The sequence below is a fragment of the Oncorhynchus keta genome, unplaced genomic scaffold (assembly GCF_023373465.1).
Source record: "Oncorhynchus keta strain PuntledgeMale-10-30-2019 unplaced genomic scaffold, Oket_V2 Un_contig_753_pilon_pilon, whole genome shotgun sequence".
Lineage (NCBI taxonomy): Eukaryota > Metazoa > Chordata > Actinopteri > Salmoniformes > Salmonidae > Oncorhynchus > Oncorhynchus keta.
The window spans coordinates 337,930-346,290 of record NW_026289522.1 but is presented as its reverse complement, the minus strand read 5'-3'; the positions used below and the strand labels follow the sequence as shown (position 1 = coordinate 346,290).

General features: G+C 42.8%; 1 long non-coding RNA gene across 11 annotated transcripts; it reads left to right on the top strand.

The window, feature by feature from the left end:
- Positions 1-402: 402 nt before the first annotated feature.
- LOC127926410 (uncharacterized) lies at positions 403-6,360 on the top strand. 11 transcript variants are annotated; one of them, XR_008124060.1, is made up of 5 exons: positions 403-3,342; positions 3,419-5,744; positions 5,855-5,964; positions 6,020-6,074; positions 6,240-6,337. It is a non-coding gene; the product is annotated as an uncharacterized LOC127926410 (long non-coding RNA). The 11 variants fall into 11 exon arrangements; XR_008124056.1 differs by having other exon boundaries at positions 5,855-6,184; positions 6,295-6,355; XR_008124064.1 differs by lacking the exon at positions 5,855-5,964 and having other exon boundaries at positions 3,419-5,469; positions 6,240-6,333.
- Positions 6,361-8,361: the final 2,001 nt, after the last annotated feature.

Sequence of the window (8,361 nt, the reverse complement as noted above, 5' to 3'; positions counted from 1 at the left end):
TGGCCTGACCGAAATAAAATGAAGAATAAACATAATATATTTCGACCAGGGCGTGACAGTAAGTTTTACTTTTCAGATGACAAAGAGAAAATACTGTATTCATTTGACATTGTTTTGGTAAGTTTGACAATCGGTCTTTAGCCTAAATCCCACAGCCCATGATGAGGAACCCTCAACCCTCAACATGATGACCCTGAAATCCAGAGGTCTAATCTAACACATATTCAAATGAGTTGCATTCCTGCATCGTTGTTCTGATGTTACTCATGTCACTTACATACTTCATAAAACAAATATGTGAATTACCCTGATTTATACAGAACAATATGTAATTACCCTCTTTACACAGAACAATATGTTAATTACCCTCTTTACACACAACAATATGTAATTACCCTCTTTACACAGAACAATATGTTAATTACCCTCTTTACACACAACAATATGTTAATTACCCTCTTTATACACACCAATATGTTAATTACCCTCTTTATACACAACAATATGTTAATTAACCTCTTTATACACACCAATATGTTAATTACCCTCTTTATACACACCAATATGTTAATTACCCTCTTTATACACACCAATATGTTAATTACCCTCTATACACCCCGATATGTTAATTACCCTCTTTATACACAACAATATGTTAATTACCCTCTTTATACACAACAATATGTTAATTACCCTCTATATACACCCCGATATGTTAATTATCCTCTTTATACACAACAATATGTTAATTACCCTCTTATACACACAGCGATATGTTAATTACCCTCTATACACAACAATATGTTAATTGCCCTCTTTATACACAACAATATGTTAATTAGCCTCTTTATACACACCAATATGTTAATTACCCTCTTTATACACAACAATATGTTAATTAACCTCTTTATACACAACAATATGTTAATTACCCTCTTTATACACACCAATATGTTAATTACCCTCTTTATACACAACAATATGTTAATTACCCTCTATACACCCCGATATGTTAATTACCCTCTTTATACACACCAATATGTTAATTACCCTCTTTATACACACCAATATGTTAATTACCCTCTTTATACACACCAATATGTTAATTACCCTCTATACACCCCGATATGTTAATTACCCTCTTTATACACAACAATATGTTAATTACCCTCTTTATACACAACAATATGTTAATTACCCTCTTTATACACACCAATATGTTAATTACCCTCTTTATACACAACAATATGTTAATTACCCTCTTTATACACAACAATATGTTAATTACCCTCTTTATACACAACAATATGAAAATGTTTCTAAAGGATTACCGAGCGACTATCATACTGTCACACACACATCTGTGTGGCTCGGAGACAGTTTAGTTGTCTCGGACAGATACTGATTAGCTGACTGACTGGTTAATGACACGCATATAGTCCTGCGGGTTATTGTATAAATATGTTCATATGTAGCCTATGTAAATATATTAGCAGTTTGGTCATGAAGAAACACTAGATGTGTGTGTTTCATTCTTACATTTTTTATAAATTTAAGTGTTGTAATATAATAGCCTACACAATGTCATCATAATGTACTCTGTGGTGGGTTTTGTGTGCGTTTTTGTTTTATTATTTCTTCACTTTATAAATCAAATGCTGTAACAATGTTGTAATTAATGTATGGAATTGTCATAAATCTGCTGCTGGCAAAGCTTAAACGAATTGTCTGATTCTTCTGCCACTCAAGACCAGCCAATGTTGCGTATAACTGCCACTAGGGGTCGCTTGAATATAATTTAGGGAGAGAGGTGGTAGAGAAACGGTTTTGATAGTTTTGCAGCACTCATGCAACATCGCCAACAGCGTACCCAAGACAATTTGCTATATAGGTCCACTTGACAGTCTCTGTTCTCGGACGCCGCTCTTGTAGAGGCAGAACGCATCACACACGATTTGTTCAGCTTTAAGACTTTTGAAGCATGGATTTGATAGTTAAAGTGTAGGAGATTGTGTTATTGCAGAGGACGGAATTAAATCAATCTCATTATCACTAACTCCATGCACTGCTCAACGGGTAAGTCGTTTTTTTTTTTACCAGTATTAATTTGTTATAGGGCCCAGTTAAAATAAAACATTGTGTTCTGTTTAATATGCATATAAATACGTTCATCATAACGCTGTCTATATTGCATTATTTTCTAAAGGTGGGAGAAGTCTGTAGGGTTAGCCTTTACATTACGTCAGTGGTGTAAAGTAGCCTACTAAAGTAAAAACACTAAAGTATTACTTAAGCCGTTTATTTTTGGATAACTGTACTTTATCATTATTTTTGTTTAACTTTTACTGGTAAAGCAGGACAGAATTATGATCCCGTTCAAGCACCAATCAATATAACGCGTTGTCTCTTCCCTACTGCCTCGGATCTGGAGGACTCACTAAACACAAATACTGCGTTTGTCAAAGATGTCTTGAGTGTTGATGTGACTGTGGTTAAAAAAACAACAACAATAATCGTGCCTTCTGGTTTGCTTAATATAAGGCTTTTGATGTATAGCATTTACTTTTACTCAAGTATGACACTACTGTACTCAAGTAGTATTTTACATGGCGAATTATTTTTACTTGATTCATTTTCTATTAAAACCTCTTTACGTTGACTCAAGTATTATCATTTAGTACGTTCCCACCACAGCATTACGTTAATATTGGTATAACAATTGTTTATCATGTTTATATATTTCTGTATCCCAGTGCAGTTTTTAATCAAGGATTATGACAAATATAGCATCATATTGAAGTTGGATGAAATGGTATTTTGTGCAATTTGCCTTTTTTGACTAGGATCAACTTTTAGCCTACATATTGCTAGTAGGCTTATCTCAAACTTCTATTGAATTAATATCGTCAATGTATCACCTTATATGCTCAATAGACCCCCCCCCCCTCTTTCCCCTCCAAAACAATGTGCTATTATAGTCAAATAGCCTAATCATGGTATTGCATGGTAGTGAATCCATCAACAGAACAATTTGTAAGTCGCTCTGGATAAGAGCGTCTGCTAAATGACTTAAATGTAATGTAATGTAACAATTACAGAAAACCCACAGGTTGGTACATCAACAGAACAATTACAGAAACCCCATAGGTTGGTACATCAACAGAACAATTACAGAAAACCCCATAGGTTGGTACATCAACAGAACAATTACAGAAAACCCCATAGGTTGGTACATCAACAGAACAATTACAGAAAACCCCATAGGTTGGTACATCAACAGAACAATTACAGAAAACCCCATAGGTTGGTACATCAACAGAACAATTACAGAAAACCCCATAGGTTGGTACATCAACAGAACAATTACAGAAACCCCATAGGTTGGTACATCAACAGAACAATTACAGAAACCCCATAGGTTGGTACATCAACAGAACAATTACAGAAAACCCCATAGGTTGGTACATCAACAGAACAATTACAGAAAACCCCATAGGTTGGTACATCAACAGAACAATTACAGAAAAACCCCATAGGTTGGTACATCAACAGAACAAGCCTTAACAGGCTCTGCACTCCTCAAATGCCCACGTTGAATCAAGTCTGGTGATATAATGATATAGAATGTCTGGACTCCCCAGTCTTTGATTTGGACATTAAGGAGTCGTCCACACACCTTGTTACTGAGAACTAAACAAACAGCTGTTGAAGATGTTACCGCTGTGCATACACATGCACACTGTTTGGCCCCTGAGGACCAGTGTGCTCTAACGTGTCCTATTCTTGTATAGGCCTACTGCCTGTGAAAGGCCAGGTTTTCCTTTACTCTGTGGCAATGAGGTTGACGTTTAAGTGTGTTGGCTGTGCCATGCACGCTTTGATATGGAAACAGTCAAACATGGCCCAGTAATAATCTATGCTGTTATATTCAGTCAAATCCAAGTCAGTTTGATACAGGAATGGAGTTTCTGTGTTGTGTTTTTCAAAGAGATGCATGAGGGGCATGGATTCAAGGGTCTGTTATGGGACTGTTTCATCTGGAAATACTGGTTTCTATGTTTACATTCACTCCATATACTATGTTTTATTCACGATAAGATGTCAGATCTACTTTTTTAATGTGTATAGTGGAATAAGAGAGGAGTCGTTTCAAAACGTTGCCCAACGGGGCAGACGGCATGTTTGAACCCAGACGGTTTACGTCGTAAAAGACCCAATGAACTGCCTATAAAAGACTGGTGGGTTCGCTCTCATCTGGTCGTGTGGCTTTTATCAGTTTCTTTTTCATGTGGAGGTTGCCTCTGTAGCTGATCTGAGGTCAGTTTGGATATGTACCTCCACAGGAGAAGGGATAATCATTGTGGTTGTGTAAACAGATCCCAAATCAGCTCTTAGGGACACCCCCTGCCTGGAGGGCTGTTTCTCCTTGCTTTGTCACAACCTCCCACTGGCTCTCTTAAACAAGTGGATTTCCCGGCAACGCAGACACTGGAGCATAACCACAAGTGTTTTTTATAGCGGCTGAACCACGCTGAGCTTGGCTGGCAGACCTCTAAGCCCATGCCCAGACAGACAGTGCTTTACAGTAGGCCTGAATCCTCTAGGCTGCTGTATGTGTACATCCACCGTGCTCCATCATGGCTTAGTACTGGCTGTTATGGTGGTTCCTCTGTTTCTTCTGTCGTGGACTCATCTTGCGTCATTCACAGATTTTTGCTTCTGGTTTGATTGCACAAACGTGTTTTTTTGAGACCGGGGGCTGGTGCATTGCAGACATCAAAGCAGCACAGCTGGCCCTCTGTTTGCCAGGTGATTACAGTCCCAGTGGGTAGGAGTGCAGCACAGCTGGCCCTCTGTTTGCCAGGTGATTACAGTCCCAGTGGGTAGGAGTGCAGCACAGCTGGCCCTCTGTTTGCCAGGTGATTACAGTCCCAGTGGGTAGGAGTGCAGCACAGCTGGCCTTCTGTTTGCCAGGTGATTACAGTCCCAGTGGGTAGGAGTGCAGCACAGCTGGCCTTCTGTTTGCCAGGTGATTACACTCTCAGTGGGTAGGAGTGCAGCACAGCTGGCCCTCTGTTTGCCAGGTGATTACAGTCCCAGTGGGTAGGAGTGCAGCACAGCTGGCCTTCTGTTTGCCAGGTGATTACAGTCCCAGTGGGTAGGAGTGCAGCACAGCTGGCCTTCTGTTTGCCAGGTGATTACACTCTCAGTGGGTAGGAGTGCAGCACAGCTGGCCTTCTGTTTGCCAGGTGATTACAGTCCCAGTGGGTAGGAGTGCAGCACAGCTGGCCTTCTGTTTGCCAGGTGATTACAGTCTCAGTGGGTAGGAGTGCAGCACAGCTGGCCTTCTGTTTGCCAGGTGATTACACTCTCAGTGGGTAGGAGTGCAGCACAGCTGGCCTTCTGTTTGCCAGGTGATTACAGTCTCAGTGGGTAGGAGTGCAGCACAGCTGGCCTTCTGTTTGCCAGGTGATTACAGTCCCAGTGGGTAGGAGTGCAGCACAGCTGGCCTTCTGTTTGCCAGGTGATTACAGTCCCAGTGGGTAGGAGTGCAGCACAGCTGGCCTTCTGTTTGCCAGGTGATTACACTCTCAGTGGGTAGGAGTGCAGCACAGCTGGCCTTCTGTTTGCCAGGTGATTACAGTCCCAGTGGGTAGGAGTGCAGCACAGCTGGCCTTCTGTTTGCCAGGTGATTACAGTCTCAGTGGGTAGGAGTGCAGCACAGCTGGCCTTCTGTTTGCCAGGTGATTACACTCTCAGTGGGTAGGAGTGCAGCACAGCTGGCCTTCTGTTTGCCAGGTGATTACAGTCCCAGTGGGTAGGAGTGCAGAACAGCTGGCCTTCTGTTTGCCAGGTGATTACAGTCCCAGTGGGTAGGAGTGCAGCACAGCTGGCCCTCTGTTTGCCAGGTGATTACAGTCCCAGTGGGTAGGAGTGCAGCACAGCTGGCCTTCTGTTTGCCAGGTGATTACAGTCCCAGTGGGTAGGAGTGCAGAACAGCTGGCCTTCTGTTTGCCAGGTGATTACACTCTCAGTGGGTAGGAGTGCAGCACAGCTGGCCCTCTGTTTGCCAGGTGATTACAGTCCCAGTGGGTAGGAGTGCAGCACAGCTGGCCTTCTGTTTGCCAGGTGATTACAGTCCCAGTGGGTAGGAGTGCAGCACAGCTGGCCTTCTGTTTGCCAGGTGATTACAGTCCCAGTGGGTAGGAGTGCAGCACAGCTGGCCTTCTGTTTGCCAGGTGATTACAGTCTCAGTGGGTAGGAGTGCAGCACAGCTGGCCTTCTGTTTGCCAGGTGATTACACTCTCAGTGGGTAGGAGTGCAGCACAGCTGGCCCTCTGTTTGCCAGGTGATTACACTCTCAGTGGGTAGGAGTGCAGCACAGCTGGCCTTCTGTTTGCCAGGTGATTACAGTCTCAGTGGGTAGGAGTGCAGCACAGCTGGCCTTCTGTTTGCCAGGTGATTACAGTCTCAGTGGGTAGGAGTGCAGCACAGCTGGCCTTCTGTTTGCCAGGTGATTACACTCTCAGTGGGTAGGAGTGCAGCACAGCTGGCCTTCTGTTTGCCAGGTGATTACAGTCTCAGTGGGTAGGAGTGCAGCACAGCTGGCCTTCTGTTTGCCAGGTGATTACAGTCTCAGTGGGTAGGAGTGCAGCACAGCTGGCCTTCTGTTTGCCAGGTGATTACACTCTCAGTGGGTAGGAGTGCAGCACAGGGGTTAAGACCTATAATCTGACAGAACTGATGAATATGCTGGTGTTGTTGTTGAGTCAATCCCCATGGCGATAGCCCCTCAGACTAACAACACTGTTTGTGTCACTTAGCGTAACCAACCTGGTGCGGTGCAATGCTACTGAAAATAAGCTCCTCTTGATTAGAGCTACCGAGCCATTATCCAGTTTAGTTTTCATCCACTAAACGGAGTGTTAGAATGCTACAGTACATCAAAGGTTAGAATGCAAAGTTATACAGTGGCATGAAAAAGGGTTCAAATACTATTTCTTATCTGGATTAGATCTGATCTTCATCTAAGTCACAGCAACAGACACAGTCTGCTTAAACTAATAACACACAAATTATTGTATTTTTCTTGTCCATATTGAATACATAATTTAAACATTCACAGTATAGGTTGGAAAAAGTATGTGAACCCCCAGGCTAATGACTTCTCCAAAAGATAATTGGAGTCAGGAGTCAACTAACCTGGAGTCCAATCAATGAGATGAGATTGGAGATGTTGGTTAGAGCTGCCCTGCCCTATAAAAACACTCACAAAATGTGAGTTTGCGATTCACAAGAAGCATTGCCTGATAGGAACCATGACTCGAACAAGAGAGATCTCAGAAGACCTAATTGTTGACTTGCATAAAGCTGGAAAGGGTTACAAAAGTATCTCTAAAAGCCTTGATGTTCATCAGTTCACAGTAAGATAAATTGTCTAGAAGTGGAGAAAGTTCAGCACTGTTGCTACTCTCCCCAGGAGAGGCCGTCCTGCAAAGATGACTGCAAGAGCACAGCGCAGAATGCTCAATGAGGTTAAGAAGAATCCTAGAGTGTCAGCTAAAGACTTACAGAAATCTCTGGAACATGCTAACTTCTCTGTTGACGGGTCTACGATACGTCAAACACTAAACAAGAATGGTGTTCATGGGAGGACACCACGGAAGAAGCCACTGCTGTCCAAAAAAACATTGCTGCACATCTGAAGTTTGCAAAAGTGCACCTAGATGTTCCACAGCGCTTCTGGCAAAATATTCTGTGGACAGATTAAACTAAAGTTGTTGTTTGGAAGGAACACACAACACTATGCATGGGGGAAAAAAAGGCACAGCACACCAACATCAAAACCTCATCCCAACTGTAAAGTATGGTGGAGGGGGCATCATGGTTTGGGGCTGCTTTGCTGCCTCAGGGCCTGGGCAGCTTGCTATCATCAATGGAAAAATGAATTCCCAAGTCTATCAAGACATTTTGCAGGAGAATGTAAGGCTATCCGCCAATTGAAGCTCAACAGAAGTTGGGTGATGCAACAGGACAATGACCCAAAACATAGAAGTAAATCAACAACAGAATGGCTTCAACAGAAGAAAATACGCCTTCTGGAGAGGCCCAGTCAGAGTCCTGACCTTCTGGAGAGGCCCAGTCAGAGTCCTGACCTTCTGGAGAGGCCCAGTCAGTCCTGATCTTCTGGAGAGGCCCAGTCAGAGTCCTGACCTCAACCCGATTGAGAGTCTGTGGCATGACCTCGAGAGCAGTTCACACCAGACTTCCCAAGAATATTGCTGAACTGAAACAGTTTTGTAAAGAGGATCGGACCAAACTTCCTCCTGACCGTTGTGCAGGTCTGATCTGCAACTACAG